This window comes from Neopelma chrysocephalum, unplaced genomic scaffold (assembly GCF_003984885.1).
Source record: "Neopelma chrysocephalum unplaced genomic scaffold, ASM398488v2 Primary Assembly neopelma1_42, whole genome shotgun sequence".
Classification (NCBI taxonomy): domain Eukaryota; kingdom Metazoa; phylum Chordata; class Aves; order Passeriformes; family Pipridae; genus Neopelma; species Neopelma chrysocephalum.
The window spans coordinates 10,321,025-10,338,260 of record NW_020897700.1 but is presented as its reverse complement, the minus strand read 5'-3'; the positions used below and the strand labels follow the sequence as shown (position 1 = coordinate 10,338,260).

Below are 17,236 nucleotides of genomic sequence, written 5' to 3'. Positions count from 1 at the left end.
GTACTACAGGATTAAATGAAGACAAAATTTAAACTTTTGTCTACTATAATTGCATATTGATGAATAATAGTATTGACTTTGCAGCAAATTATTCCTCCACATATTCTTATTTTTTAATTTCTTATAATTTGGTTTATGTTATTTTCTGTATTTTGTTGTACTTACTCTGTACTGGTTATTTCCTAGGTGTATCTACAGAAAGATAGAAAATTAATCACAGAAACAGAACACACTCTGGATTTTCCTCTACTGTACAGACTACACGGATTGAAGTATTAAATCCTTTTGCAACACCACCTTCCTGTAAGTAGGTTCAATCTGTGTGAAACATATTGTATGAAATATTGTTGGGTTTCTGTGTAATTCACTACTCTACAAGGAAAATGGCTAATTTAGTATTCTACCAGAGAAGCACTGACATATATTTATATGCACATATAAGAAGGAACAGTGTGAAGGCTTAAAGTATATTCTGATGTTCCTCCATTGTCTTTTCTGAAATCAGATCAAGAAAGGAAACTCATGAGTCACAGGCACTATCAACCAGTTTTCAGTGGTAGCTCTGTACACCGTAGGAGATGTAACAATGAGGCAAGAAAAGCAAAAAATAGAGTTATTATATGAAGGGGCTATAGGGGTGGCTGTATTTTATTCTTACCACGTTCTCTCTATGTCACTAAGGTGAACAACTAATAGTCTCTCCTAGCTAGAGATATAAAACATGAACACTAACAGAAATAGCATAAACATTGTCTGTGACTGCTCCTGGTTATGTGCCTCACAGTTAATATCAAGGGACATAGAAGGATAGTTCTGAGAAGGTCAGCGTCTACGAATATGTTGTGATTAGTAAAGTTGAGTGTGTTGAGTAATATTTTAAATTGGATTTTATCACACTACTACAATCTGAGATATAAATCTCCTTACTGTTATGGGAATGAATGGATATTTTGAGATATTTTGAATTCATAAAGTATCCAGGTTTATAAAGTAAGGTTTTTTATTTGCAACAGGTATTTGGGTTGGTCAACCAGTTTTTTGGATTCAGAGTTATAAATTTCGCATACGGAGTAACACCCTGAAAGTATCATGATCTATTAACTAAAAAAAAAAAAAGAGAGAATGTTTTATTTGTTTATTTGATAAGCTGTCATTATATGTGGTTAAAATGTGTAGACATGAGAATTCTCCTAGATAATTAAAACACATGGTGTTCATTAGGGGATGATAAACCTATATTCTTTAGAAGTTTGACTCCTTGAAACTCAGATGTTGATGTTGACTGGAATATTCAGTGCAAAGGAACTAAAATATGGGTCCAAAATTCTGGAATGAAAATTTTTATTGTATTGAGCATTTAACTTGCCAAGGTCAAACATATCTGTTTAATTTCTGCACTTTATTTTCTGTCATATCATAATATATTTGCATCTACTGAAGCAGCTCTTTAATATGTACTAATATTGTAAGGTGTTTTGTTCGATTTTTCACTTAAAGGTGACCTTTTTTTGCAGGGATCTTGGGAATCTAACTTGCCATTTATTGCTTAAATCTCTGTACATCTCTACAGAGATGGATAACCTCTATGGCTATAGAATGGATAGCCTTTTTAGCCTAGCTTCATGATTTGAAAATAGGAAGTCATGCCTATGAGATAAAACAGTGTAAGGTTATGTTAGTGCTCATTTGTTTATATCTGAACTCATTACATTTGAACCTTCTGCAAGGGCTGACATTTTGAAAGACGGAAAGGTCTCAGTACTGTGTTTTTAAAACTTATGGAATTAATAAAGGCTGAGCAGAGGGGAGGGAGTTGTGTACTGTCTGACTGACTGTAGTGTAAGCCTAAGCTATATTAGATAGGTAAGTAAAAAATTATGGCTATGTCTGTAATGGGACAAACTTCCGTCAGAGCTCAGCACTTTCTTACATACTAAAAACACTCAACTGCAAGTTGTAGATTTTCAGAAACAAAGTATCATATTTTCTCATACTGCGTGAAAATTCTGCTTCCAATGGCTACAATGAGCAGTTTGTAAACCTTTTCAGCTTGGATAGTCAAAACCTAATGCCCCAGAGGAATGCCAATATATCTATAAACACATGGAGATGCAGCTCCGTAATAGTGCCTGAGTGCAGTCAAGTGAATGAAGTGTTTGCTTCTTGTTCTCAGTTTTCTGTTTGGTGTTTTAGATATGTTTGTAATACTTCAGTGTGCTTTTAATGGCAGAGCTGTTTTTCAGTGGTAAGTATTTGTGTATGAAATAATTGAAGTTCGTACTATAAACCACAGTTCAATTTACTTGAAAATGTAAATCGGCTCATTTATGAGTCACTTGTGCATGACTGGTAGTCATGATAAGTTAAGAAGTACACAGTAATTGACATATAATAATATTGAAACAGATTGTCCAATACATTTATTTCTTGACAAAAACTGATCAATTTTAATTTGTCAAATTCTATACTACTTTCTCATGGAAGTGAAAGTATATTTATTAAAACAGACTGTGAAGTCTGATGTGTTAAAATTTGGTAATTTCGTTTGTCAAAGAAGCAAAGCATGAGATTAACTCAAGAGTAATTGTTAAATTTAAAGTGCAAGGTAGGGGGAACACAAAAAAGGCTTTATGATGAGTTTTTGTCAATCTGTATAATTTTTCAGTTAAGCAGTCATAAATCAAGGAACATTGTATTTTTTTGAGGCTCATTAAAGAGACATTATACATTAGAATAGAGAGGCAGTCAGCATAATGAAATGATGAATGCCTATAACTGTCTGTATGTAAATGATGTGAGACAGATTTGCTGGTGCTACAGAGGAGAATGGCAATCTATTTGACAGTTCCCTGTAGGTGCTACTTCTGGATACAACTGACAGATGTTAAATGTAAACCTCTTCAACAGAAAGCACTTATTAGCACTCAGTAGGGAAAAAATGGCAATATAGAATAAGACAAATAGCAGATATTGCCATTTAAATAACTTTGTTCTAGCAAAGCTTTATTGCCAATGTGTTAAAGTCTGGAAGGCTGGGGTTTTGTTTGGTTTTTATTGAAAAGAAGTAGATAGGTAAGAGAACATTTTTGAATTTAGAAAATTGTATTTTGAAATATTTAAGAAAATTCCCTCAGTATTATGTCTTGATGGGAATTGTACATATGTGCCCTTTCATCAACACACTTCTTTTGAAATGTTATTTGGTAAATATTTCTTGAATCATTATTATCCATGATAAATGCCAGTACTGTGTGTGTTTGCTAACTTTACCAAATTGATTAGCAATAGCAAATACTTTTTAGGACATCTTATGATTTTATTTCTAGACTATTTGTCTCAGTCCTAACCTGAGATGCTGCTCTTGGAAGTACAAAATATTAATCTGTGTGAGATTCACATTTTGATAATAATACAACTCTTCAATAGAGATCAGCATTAAAGTAGTTCAGGAGACTATCAAAACCACTTGATTTATTTCTTACTTATCCTACTTGTAATAGATTAGGTTAGGGATTTATATTTCTTTAGAATATGAATCTAGGCACATAAATTGATTTTTCAAATTGTCAAAGCTTACTCTAAAGGTTTTTCTTTTTTGAGATACCCTGCTTTTAATGAAATTTTTTTCTATCTGCCAGCCAAGCTGCTGCTTGAAAGGGTAGAGATTAAGCCAACACTAAGAGTGATGCAATGTCTACATGACATAGACTCCGTATGGACTTACGTCTTTTACTATTATGAAATCTGTGACACTGTGTGTGCTTTTTCTTTGTTATCTTTTATCAACTGTTTAATGCTACCTTGTGTTGCTTGCACTAATTCTCTTTGGAATTCAGTGTTTCACTGCACCACTACAGATTTGTAATCCTCCTTCATAGTGTTAAATTATCAGCCACATATGCACTGTGTCTGACTTAGTGGACATATTTATTGTTCCCTGGCTACTGTGCTTGCTAATTCGTTTCTTTATTGCTTTGCCTTGAATTAGGGAATACTCATCCTCTCTTCTCTGAATTCTTAAAGGAATAGCTAAAGTTCATTCTCTTGTACTTTTTGGTCTTAGTTCCCATTGTCACAATTCAAATCTAGATTTTTTTTTATGTAGATCCTGATGCATGTTCATGTAGAACAGCCGAGTTTCAAGAGTGTAGAATGTGAATATCATCTCAGTGGGGAAAAAAGAGTAAATACATTTTATGAGAGAATTTAAGCGATAATCCATGACTGTGACAGACTTCTCACATAGCCAGACTGTGGAAGAAAGGAGGAGTTCATAAGTCTGGTAAATGTACTCTGATTGTATTAACCTACCCTCATTAAATGATGAAGTTTGAAAACTATTGCTCAATTTTATCTTCTTTTCTTAGCAACACAGTAGAGTTGCAAAGAAGAGGTTTGAATTAGATAGAAGAGCTTTCTATGCATTTTCTGGCTTAAGATTTTCTCCCTTTCCTTAACTTCCTTTCCCTCTGTTCCCAACTGTGCTATAATCCCTCTTATGTTAGATGCCACAAGTATTTTCAAAACCATCTTGCCTATATAATTGAGACAAACTCCGAAATGTTTTGAAAAAAGTGAAGACATCCAACCTTTCCATGACAGAGAACAAAATTAGGCCATGTGCTATATCTTAAAAACAAATAAACAAAAAAAAGCCAGCAGCATGTGTTCCATAGAAACCTCCTACAATATGTCTGGTTTGAACATTTTATACTCCAAAATAGAAGAACCAAATGAACCTTTTTTCATTTTATCATTTAGAACTTCCACGATGCCAAACAGATCAGAGATTACTGCATCTGAAATTACGTTCTGTCTGTTCCTCTGAGGTCAGTCCTATATGACTATGTATGTTCTTTTTGATACTCTGTAAGTCACTAGAAATGAGTCTTTTACTGGCATTTCTGGTGACTGCACTTACTTGATGAATCAAGGCTTATAAGTTATTCACTAGTTTTAAGAATACGCTTAATATGGATATATAACTATATAGACTATGTATAGTGTCTAAGTATACACTAAGTAAACACAGTATATGTATTCTTGTAAATATAGTCTAAATATGCACTATGTAAATAAATATTTAATACATTTTTATTTTTAGGAAAACAACTACAGGTTAATAATTTACAATATAATGTAATTGCTTCCAGTAGTTTGAAAAAATTGCTTTGAAATGTCTCACCAAACTTTTTAAACTAATAATAAAGCATACTGAAACATAAATGTTTCATTTTCTCATTAGTTCTGTTTAGTATAAATAATAAATTTAGTACGATGACATCTATGTAAACTGGTGAAGAATGATGCATTTTTAAAAAAATATGTCAAATCACCAAGGAAAATCCATCCTAATGAAAACTAAATTCAAAATACATGTATATGTTATGTTGAGAGTTTTATTGCACTGTCATTACATTTTAAAATCAGTTTGCTTGTCACGTGTACTGGAGTACTTGAATAATTTTTTACTAAGCTTAACATTAGATATTACTAGCATTAGTTCTTTATGTATCAGTTAAATCAGATTGGTAGTCTACAAACAGAATTATAATTTCAAGTCTAATGCCATTGTCAATTGTATTTATCTGAATTTATGACTTTATTAATTGTAAAAGAATTGAAATCTCTTGGATATTGTTTCTCTTTTACTCAAATAAATCACTTTGCTGAATGTAATAAGGAAGTGCTATCATGCTCATCCAATTATTTCAGGTATTTTCTTTTTAGAACTGAATTATATGTGGAAGTGATATTGAATGACAGTTGTATGAGCTGAGATCTGCTGTGTAAGTGTGCCAGGAGAGTACAAAATTAAAATATAAACCCGTGATACAATAATGTTCCATTAATATCTATTTCAAGTAATCAAACAGTTAAAACAGTTGTATTTTTTGATTGATTCTAGTGGCAATATTTTTACACAAGTAATATTTTGAGTTAACCAAACTTCTTGCAAACAAAATGCTTGTGAGCTTGTCAAACATAAAAATCAAAGAAATCTTATGAGCCCAGTCCAGGGGCTTGGCTTCTCTTCAGCTTTTACAGAAAACATTTGGAATTTTACTTGTAAAAAGGCATTCTGACTGTACCAAACACTCAATCTTCACAAGTGGTGTCAAAATTAAGAATATTAGTGCTCATTTGGGAAATGTATGAGGGAAAGGAAAGCATATGTTTAGGCAACCTGTTACATTGGATAACTTTTGTTTATTTAGTTGTTTGTATTAAATATTGCTACAGTCCACAAATACAAATCTATGTATGTATAAGCTCACACATAGTGTCTTTGTTGTGGTTTTAAAATCTAGCTGTTATGTTAGACTTAAAAAAGCCACAAATATGTACTCAGCAAAAGATCCCAGTCACACAGTGCTATCCAGCTGAAGTGGGGCCTAAAATCTACACATCAGTCTAGAAGCTTCTAGTTCTTCAATAGAAAAATTGAAAACTGTTCTTCAGTCCTTCCAACATAAAAGCATAGTTTTATGGTAACAATGAAACGAGACGCAAAAGGATTGGTTACCTCATTGATGCTTTCAAAATTTGATAGCCCCACAGCAGAAGCCACTGTAAGTTATCATTGTGTCACGTTTGTCAGTCTGTACTTTGTCTTTTTAATAATGAGGACACGGTTTTAGAACATCATTGCCAAGAGATGAAAGTTAAGGCAAGACTATGGAAAATGTGCATATGGAAATGAGTGACAGTTTTATCTTAAGACTTTTCAAGGTTTCAAGAATAGAGTATATATTTAAGCAGTCTCAAAAGATTCCTTTGTTTTTCTGCTTTGAGATGTAGAAGAATTTTTACCATAAAAATTAAGTAGAAAGACATAAAGATTTATTGCTGGTATTGAAAATGCTGTGGACTCAGCAATTGGATTGCAACATATTCTAGGTTCCCTCTTTAGCCATTGTAAAATTTTGACATTCATAACTGAGAATGAAGGTGAAGTTGTGGGGAAGTGTCATGGTTTGAAAAAGCTCAAATCCAATTCTGATTCCTAGCCCCCCCCCTCCCACATCTCAACCCCATGTGAGATGGGTTTTCCAGACAAAAACACTAGACTCAATATGGGGGAAAGGAATATATTACAAAGACTACACACACAAATAAATACTATAATACACTGCATACAATCTTAACTCTATATCTATCTCTACCATGACAATAATATCTACAATGGGCCAAATCTCTTCTCTCTCCAAATAAAAGTCCAGGAGAGAAGAAGAAGAAAAGACCCCTTCCAGTTTCTGAGCAGCAGGTCTTCCTCTCTAGGCAACAGGCTCTCTTCTTCTCTTCCACCAGAAACAGTTGCTGGCTCTCTGCCAGCACACACGAGGGAGGTTTCCAAGTCTCTCTCGGCCCCCGTCTCCAAACAAGGGGTCTTTCCATGGGCTGCGTAACCCCAGACACGGCCGCTACACCATGGTCATATCACGAAGCACCGGGTCTTCGTGACGGTCTGGTATCTTCAGGGGAAATCAAGCCCCTGTGCAGAGCTCCCATGCTCTGACTCAAAGATGGCTGCCAGCTTCTCTGAAGCTGCAGCAAGGAGGGGAAGCCCAAGGTCACCCCCTCCACACACATTCCTTTGGCCGTCCTCCCTTATCTCTCAGGAGGCCGGAGCTTCTTCGCTCCTCTCAGCAGTGCATACTGCACTTTAGGACTCCTCTCAGTCTACCACCCCCTCCTCTTTCTCGGAGGGGTCTCTAGCGAGTTTGGGGGTTTTGGTTTGTCCAGTTCTTACCCCAAAACTCTGTTCCTGCGGCTGGCTCAGTCCTCTTTCAGGTGTTGTCTTTCTGCTTTCCTTTCTCTTCAGACATCTCTGTGTCTTCCATGCAGCATACCAGCTTCTGCTGTTCCTTTGGTCCTTATCAGTTGGCTCTTTGCCACTGCTCTTCGGACGCTGCTGTGTCTACTGCTGCTCCGTCTGCTCCCAGTGTCTCCCAAGGCTGCCTACCGGGAGAAATTCTCCCAGCTCTTAGCCACAGGCACTCAGCCCAGTTCTGAGTCCCTGCAGCCCCCCAACCGGGGGCTGGGGGGGGGCAGAGCCCCCTAAGGGGCCGGATCCCCAGCTCCTCGTGGCTCACCACAACATGGCCACCTCTTCTCCAACAACAAGTACCACTGCTTCTTTTCGGGTCTCCAGAGATATGTTTATATTTTGCAGGAGCACTGATTGGGTCAAGCCCCAAGGGTCACCACCCCCTCGGGGGTTACCACTTTTAGCTTCAGGGGGAAACCTGGTTCAAACCACTACAGGAAGCAAAGAACTAAAATTGTAACTAAATACAAGAAACAGTAAAAAAGAATAAACAATGGTGAGAGTATGACTTTGGACACCAGTGAAGACGAGAGGAAAGGAAGCTTGAAAGGGAGAAAGATAATGAGAACTTTTTTTCCCATCTTAATTTTAGACACTGCCATAACCTGAGACAAACTGTTTGACATTGCAAAGCAGAAGCAATTATCTGTTTTACTGAAGTGATTTTCACCTGAGAGGGATGGAAATTAGAAAATGAAAAGATGAAAAAACTTGTGTAGGAATACTGTACTAGCAAATATGTATTTAAAGTCTAGTAAATCTGGATGAGAGGCATCATATGGTAGGAATAGCAGCAAAGTGACCATAAATATTAGTTCTCTAAAACGCCTTCAAATATAATTAAATATATATAGATGTGTATATATTTTACATCCTTTTATATGTATCTCTATAGGCATCCAGTTTTGTACTTTTGTATGCACACATCGTTAGTAACTGAACTTCATTACTTACCTTCATTTTCTGGCGAACTTTTTCTGCCAAAACTTTGGTAAAGTTTTTCACTTCACAATTGCAATTTATCATTGTATTTGAGCAATAAACCTGTAACAGACCCACTGCAGTGTGCTTCCACAGTAGCCTGAAATACCTCACGTTTTCCCCCTCTTGTCAACTGCACCAGACCAAGCTAGATTTAATAAATACATAGTCTTTTGGGTTTTTGAAATTAGTTTGGGAGATAGACAAGGACAGAAAAAAAGAGCTTGGATTAAAATAAAAAATATAACATTTTAATTTCTGATGTGAATAAAATTAGCCTTTTTCTACTTGTTACAACATGAAAGAGTTTGCATAAACTCTTTAAGGAAAAATAGTGTTAGATTCACAGGAGTCTGAAGTGAGTGTTTTACCTGATCTTGCTGATGGCCATTTTATTTTTAGTAAATATTTCTATAGTAATTGACTGAAGAAAACAGGCTCCACTTCTATGTCTGATAGGATTTCATTCTACATTTTTAGCAAGAGTAACTGTGACTCTGCACTTTTTTCTGCTTTTCCTATTAAACTGTCTTTATCTCATCCTATGAGTTTTCCAGCTTTTACCCTCCTGATTCTCTCCCAGATCCTGCTGGCGGGGGAGCAAGTGGATGCATGTGCCTTGGTTGCTGGCTGGGGTTAAACCACAAAAGAAGGGAAAAGGCAGTTAACATGACTACCATTTTCATAACTCATTTAGGAGCAAACTTATTTTTTAGCAAAGTTGGAAGGATATATTGTGTCAAAGAGACAAGATCATAATAAGGAATAACTTAAAGTCTATAGAGTAAACAAATGTACAAAAGTGGTTAAGATAACGAAATTTTACGAGTATTAAGGTGGAGAAAGTGATTTTTTTTTTTGTGGTGTGCTCTAGGTTAAACACTAATATAAACATGACTTTCGTACTTCTCCATTTTGAAATTTATTTCGAGAGTAGGAAATAACATGATCATGAAAGAAAATATTGAGGCAGTGAGTTGTTTTACTATTAACACAACAAATAAAACCAAGAATAGTTCAACCACACAGAAATACAGAAAAAATTCTGTATTTGTTTTAATTTCTTGACGATAAAATTAAAAATTTTGAAGTTAGATTATTCAGAATATCACATTAAATAAAAAAATTTTGTTACTTTTTTCTTTGTAAGTCATCTTCATGAAAGACTTAGCTTCAGTCCTACAAACATGTAGGGACGTGGAAAGTGATTTTGTTTTGGATTGTAGTTGTTTTTTATAAACTACTTTGATGTCTCTGACACTGCATCTTTTCAAACAATATATTTCATTTGATAGCAGCAAGATGGAGGCTGTCAGCTTATGTTAATGATAAGATTTTTAATACAGAAGCTGAGCAATTCTTTTCCATAGTCCTGTATGTCTCATTAGATGAATAATTATTATATTCATGTGACTTTCTGGTGGTCTTAGTAAGGATAAACTCATGCACACACACACATATATATATATATGTATGTATATATATACGCGCACTGAGATATGGCAGTATGGATATGAACACGTACATATACCCACCATTTCAGTTACATTTTTCATTTAGAAGGCAAAGAGGACATAAATACAAAAATAATGTTACATTTCCAGCTAATAATGTCATTACTGGTGGAACAATATTATTCTTGTATTCATTTGGTGTTTTTTTTAATTTTACTGCATTGTTTGCCAAATCTAATTGAAATCTAATTCATTAAGACCTGTTCGTTTGAAAATGTAAATCAAGTTGATTTATATGTACCTGATTATGTAACAGTTTCTTAGAATTCAATAGGACTCTTCTCTTGAATGGCAATCCAGTAACAGAGCTGTACAACGTATATCACATATTGGCTCATTAAGAGAAATACTAATACAACTACTCGCTACATTTGCCTTAGTACATCCATAAAGACTTTATAAATTGTGTTAATTTACAATGGTGTGTTTTGAGACTCTGATCTATATCGCTTTTATTGCTTTCTCTTGACCATAATACTTGAAAAACTGATCTTTGATTCCCTGCCAAAATTAACTATTTATAGACAGTGGTTTCTTGGTTCTTCAAAACTACTTATTTTCTGCTCTCTTTGTCCTGCACTTTGAATTTTTGATATTTTCCAAGTTTTGAAGGATTTAAATTTCTCAAGTATTAAGTTATTAAAATGCCTCCAAATGTTATGTTTTAAATTGTAAGAGAAAACTTCAAACAAATGCAGAATGTTTGAACAGTTATCAAATTTATTTAAATATAAAAAAAATCACTGCAGTTGGCACTGCAAAATTCTTCAGCTAGTTCTGTCCGACTAGAATGTAGTATCTAGTTTTCTTTTCTGCTTGATGATTGTATGGGCAGGAAAAAGGACCAAATTAATTACTAAGATTCCCTCCAGGCCTGTTTTCTATGGTTCGTTTTTCATGTTCTTTTCAGGCAAGAGTATAACTATTAAGTTTCAGATTTTTGCAACTAACTTTCCGATTATAAAAATGGTTGAATGTAATATAGATAGATAAAGCATTTGCATTTTATTAGGGAATAAATGCTGTTCTAGTGAAATTTACTTTATATGATATTTATTATTACACATAGTATATTAGTCAAATTAAAAAAACAAGTATTTTAAGGTCCTATTAAGACCTCTTAGAAACAGGAGTTTTTGTCTTAATGATTTGGAAATGTTAGTAAACCAAAGAGTAATAGCATTAGAATGTTTGTAAGGGATAAGCAGTTGGTGAGATGGTACTGGCAGTAATCATTTTGATGGTTTAATAATCATATTCAAAAATCATTTTCAAAAATTTTGTTCACTTTGAGATTTAATTGTGGAGATTTTTAATAAGAACAAGTGTCATCTATTCAATAATCAGCATTAATTATTAATCTGGGAACATAGATTCAAGTTTGAAAAGTACAAAATTGTAAGAAGTATATATAATTTTGACTCATATGTGGATTTCTACTCTTTTAATGTATTTGAGAGATTTCACATTTTTTCTTCCTCATATTTTGTCAAAATAAATCAAACACAACCTTGCACACAGAAAATTTACAGAACACATCTGAAAACCCAGCTTATGTGATTGTAACCCTTACAAAATTTCAGGAAAAACTGGTGGTTATCAACTGTTTACAGTGATTCCTTTTTACATAAATTAACTCTGTGCTAAAATATGGTCAAGTAATACATAGATTGTATAATTAATTTTCATAACATAGCAATCCATCAAAAATCCCACAATGTGTGTGGAATAAACATTTTAAAAATTATTCAGCGGGCAGGATATTTTAGTATACAAAACCAAAAGTGTGATAATAGTAGTTGTTGACCTATTGGTTTTTGTTTACTTGCAAATCATAAAATCAAATTGTGTTTACCAGATATATATTTTTACTTTTTCATAAGCTGAAAGTTCAAGTGTATTTTCTTCTTTGAACTCTTCAAATATTCCCTTTCTATTTTTTTCCTAAAATTGAAAATTATTTGAAAGAAGTGTTTATATAAAAAACTCTAGATGTATTCCTTTAAATTTTAAAAATAAATAATTAATTATTAAAAATGAGATTTCACATACTTAGAGAGTGAGGTACTAAATAAATCAGCACGCAGGTTCACTCTCAAGGAGAAAAGGCAATGCAGAAAGATTTGTACCTTGCAGAATATACCACCTAAGGAGTCTTTCTGCTGTGCCTTTTGCAACCAGATGTGTCTATCTCGTATTGGCCTTATTAGCCACCAACGCGCTTGTAACAAACGTGGGTAGAGCCCTTCCCAAATCTTCGTTCGTGAAGCCTAGCCATGAAAATGAAAACTAAATGAATCAGATTAGAATTTCATAAAATAAAATAAAATTTTTCATTATCCTTCTATAACCTTGATGACCCAGTGGGCGGCAATATCTTATGCTCTCTAACCTGACAGAATTAAAACCTGGAATCTATTCTTTGGAGAGATTAGAAAGGGTCTCAAGAAGTAAGCAGGAAAAAAAAGTTAAATGCTTAGTATAGTCCGAGAAGTATCTGAAAAATTTGAATTTTTATATTTTTGCAAGCAACATGCATTAAAATATTTGTTTAGGATATTTTTCATTGCAGTGATGTTGCAATTCAGTTTGATAGAGCAGCCAGTAGTTGGAAGAGGCAGTATTTAAAATCAGTCCTAACTACTGCTATTTCATAAAAAATAATCCAGATATTTCTAATTTCAAAACTATGATCACCATGATAGTTTTGGACCTGTATGTTGATATTTACCTACCACCTGCAGGAAAAGTTGTTAACGATGTTAGTATTTATAAACTTTCCTGCAACTGAGACATCAAGTTCTGAGGCCCATCCATGATGGCTCCCAGTACAGCAAACAAACTGCATTACTCTCCCTGAAAAATTCAACAGACCTTCTTAAACCCTGCCCATCTTCTAAAGGGAGCTCCTGTTACCTGATTGCTCGGACTCCATTTTCTAGTTGAAACATATGTCTGCCTGTGTCTCTTTTTAGGGAACTTCTTCCAGCACAATGGAGTCTTATGATCTCAAAGTGTTCCTGAAGAGGAAATGCAGATTTAATGACAAGCAATTCCATCTTCAGGCTTTTCTTCATTACCTGTCACTTTCTTGTCACTTCATATTAAATGATGACAGTTTAGGTGCACTGCTGTTACTCTGTTTTTGAAGGAGTTTCTTGGAGAGCATGTTTGATATTTGAATAATCAAAGAAAAATGTTGCAGCTCCTTTTTTCTAAGAATTTGTGTGACTTTCATGTGAGATGACCCAGTCTTCGATACTATGTTTGATCAAGATATGTCATTCTTTTGAACTTTTGAGATGAAAAAAGGGAATTTTTAAAAATTTATTATGTATTAATCTAATATCTTTAGTAAACATTGGTTAGACTTGTTTACAAGCTGATAGTTATGAGCAGAGAAATAAAATGTGCAATGTTTATAAATTTTTTATATTATTTGCGGTTAATTAAATGAAGCAAAAGAGCCTTAGTGCCTTAAAACTAGTCTTCTTATTCTGTGTATGCCATTTTAATCATGGAAAGTGAATTATAATTACATATGAATTGTATGTGCATAGGCAGTTTGTATAACTGGATGTCTGCCTGTTTTTCACAGGCAGGATTGGAAGTACAATTTTAAAGTCTAGACACTGCTTCTTAGAAAATAGAACCATAGTTGACCTCACTGTGTGTAACTAATTAGGAGATTACCTGGTAAAGGATCTTTCAGATATGGTGGCTACATTCATCTTCCCTTTACCTTACTTGCTTGATCAGAAGGCTTGAACTCTCATCTTGTCTCTGAAGAAGTTCTGTATATATTTCTTCTTTTTCTTACAACTGTAAGTTTTAGAGTATATACAGTTTTTCATGTATATTTTACTGGGACAATGCATCTTTTTATTTCCTACTGCTATGATTCTGTAATCTGTAAACAAAATATAACTAAGTATAAGCTAATGTAGCCTAATCACATCATCATGCTATTGAATAAGTGGCACATCTGGCTAAGATAGAACCAGATGTTACTCCATTTGGAATGTATTTAGAATAATAATTCTTGTAATGTGGAAGCATAAGGAGTGCAAAGTAAAATTCCTATTGTTGACCATCAGCCCTTACATGAGAGGTACAAGGATCATATTAACTAGAGAAAATGTCAGATTCTTCTCCGTGCTTCTTGAGTTATTTCTGCATCCTGCTGACACAGCATTCATACATCTTGATGTGTTAAATATCAATTTCATTTTTCTTTTTTCAGTAGCTATGAGTACTTAAATTATTAAAGAATTTTTTAAAAATAAAATAAATAAAATACATAAGTATACTCATACAGATATCTTGAAAAAGTACAACACCCTTCTGATCACATTAACATGCTTAATTGTTAAAGGAACAGAATCTTAACTGTTAAAGGAACAGAAATGAGAATTCACAACTGTTACAAGTTTTGGGCTGTGTAGCTAGCATGTATTTAGTATTTGATGTTCTTTCATCGGGGGCTGTAGTTTTCATTGAAAATATGGCACTGTGTAAAACAACAATTCTGTTGCAGGATTAAATAAACAGTTTTTTGCTATCAATTAACTGAACTGTCTTACAAATGAATGCAAAATTTAATAGTAGACTAGTATCAGAATAATTATGACAGTTTCTTTTATCCTAGTAAGTTTCCATAGTAATTGAAAATTATCTTGTGCTCGATGTGGCCCACTTGCACAGAACAGTTATGGTGTGAGTAAAAGAGCTATGTATAGCATATGAATAATTTTAATTTAAGCAGGTAAAAATTTCAGGTTTTTTCCCTCATAGTGTCATGTTTACTACACCTTATATATTGATTTGTAGATACATTGATCTATATATTCAAATACAGTTAGATATATTTAATTTTTGAATTGTAGTTCCAATTATGTAAGCTTTCCAACATTTTCTTTTATTAGAAATATTAATAGCCCCATAGCTGTCTCTATGACTTACAGCTGTTGTAGGGAATTCCTTCCCTTTATACTTAAACTTCTTTATAACTAATATGGATGCATTTCCCATAAAAAATAAAATAGGAGGATTAATGTCTTTTTTATGTTAATGCTTAGTTCTTTTTTTGGTAATTAGTTCCTTCACATATTCTAGTATCTATACTCAGAGCCATGCTTTGGGGCCCATATGACATAAAAATTTCAGTGCATCTTTTGTAGACAGAGGGAAGTTTGCTGGCAGTTTTGGTGTTCTGGTTATAGACTTGCTGCCGATACTATTTGCCTTTGAACATGGCAGTTTGCAGTGTTGGTTATAGTATGACCAAGAGTTATGAGGTCTGAATAGTAACCACTCTCACTGACCATGTAGTTGTAGAATTTCATTCTCGAGAAGAACGTACAGTCTCCTTGATGTTTAGAGGCAGGGTGGGATTTTATGTATCAGGGTTCAGCATGTAGCAGTTACTCTTCACCTGGTTAGGCAACACCACCCCTCTTGAGATTCAGACTGCAATTCAATCCCTACTTTATCAGTTAAACAATGTGTTTCAAACGTACCCTTAGTTTTCCCAGTGAGCTATATCCAGAAGATATTGCAGAGTCCAGAAGACTCGAGCACAAATCCTATGAGGAGAGGCTGAGGGAGCTGGGGTTGTTTAGCCTGGACAAGAGGAGGCTCAGGGGAGACCTCATCACTCTCTATAACTCCCTGAAAGGAGGTTGTAGCCAGGTGGGCATCAGTCTCTTCTCCCAGGCAACCAGCCGTAGGACAAAAGAGCATGGTCTTAAACTGTGCTGGGGGAGGTTTAGGTTGGATATTAGGAAGAACTTTCTTACGAAGAGAGTAATCAGACATTGGAATGGGCTGCCCAGGGAGATGGTGGATTCACCACCCCTGGAGGATTTCAAGGTGAGACTGGATGTGGCACTTAGTGCCATGGTTTAGTAACCATGCAAGTGTTGGATTGAGGGTTGGACTTGATGATCTCAGAGGTCTTTTTCAACCCAGTTGATTCTATGATTCTATATCTGGATTAATTTTAAGAAATTAAATTCAAGGAAGTTTAAATGTAGCTGAAGTGTCTCCATACTACTTTTGGAGTATATATATGTGCATATGCTGGTTTTTTACCTGAAATAATTATAAAATAGAAGGGTTAATAATGCTTTTCTATTGTAGTGCCATAAAAGTTGTTCAGAGATAATAGTCTACAAAATTTAATAAATTCAGTTTGGAGCAGAAAATACTATGGATACCCTAAATGTGAGTATTCTATACTTTGGTAGGATAACAATGCTGCATGACGAACACTGCAGAATATTAAACTAACTCTTACTTGGACTATATATATTTTTATACATATATATTATTATTTTGTATTTGATGTTTCCAGTAAAAACAGTTTTCTAGTACATTGAAATGTCTAAATAGTAATACAAAAGCATTCAGGACACAGTCATAAGTGCCCCCAAAAAATCATGGCTAGGCATCACGAACGAAGATTTAGGAAAGGCTCTATCCACATTTGTTACAAGCGTGCTGGTGGCTAATAAGGCCAATGCAAGATAGACATGTCCGATTGCAAGCATGAAAAGAAAGATCCTGAGTCCATTCACAGATTAGTGCATTTTATGTGCCTATACCTGATTATAAAACTGTACTGTTACAAATACAGATTATATTTAAAAAAATTATATACAAAAATCCCCTGAAATTTACGTAATTGTCCAGATTTTTTCAATTAAATCAAGAATTCCTTTTGCTTTTTTTTTTTACCAGAAGTACATTGTATTTTGTGATGATTAATGAAGTTCAGCTTTAAAAGTAATGTTTAAGAATAGAAAAATTCTCTAGCTCCAAGGATAAACAGCAAATAATAATAATAATATGAGATAATCCCAAACTCAACCAGCTAATAATCTGTTGTCATAAACTTCTAAAATAAGTA

General features: G+C 34.1%; 1 protein-coding gene across 1 annotated transcript in view; it reads left to right on the top strand.

Moving 5' to 3' along the window:
* TENM3 (teneurin transmembrane protein 3) overlaps nucleotides 1–17,236 on the top strand; it is a 1,346,985-nt gene that overhangs the window by 56,083 nt on the left and 1,273,666 nt on the right. Inside the window, exon 2 of the mRNA XM_027676660.1 lies at nucleotides 187–303. The gene's annotated coding sequence lies outside the window, so the exon portion shown is untranslated. The remainder of the gene's footprint in view (nucleotides 1–186; nucleotides 304–17,236) is intronic.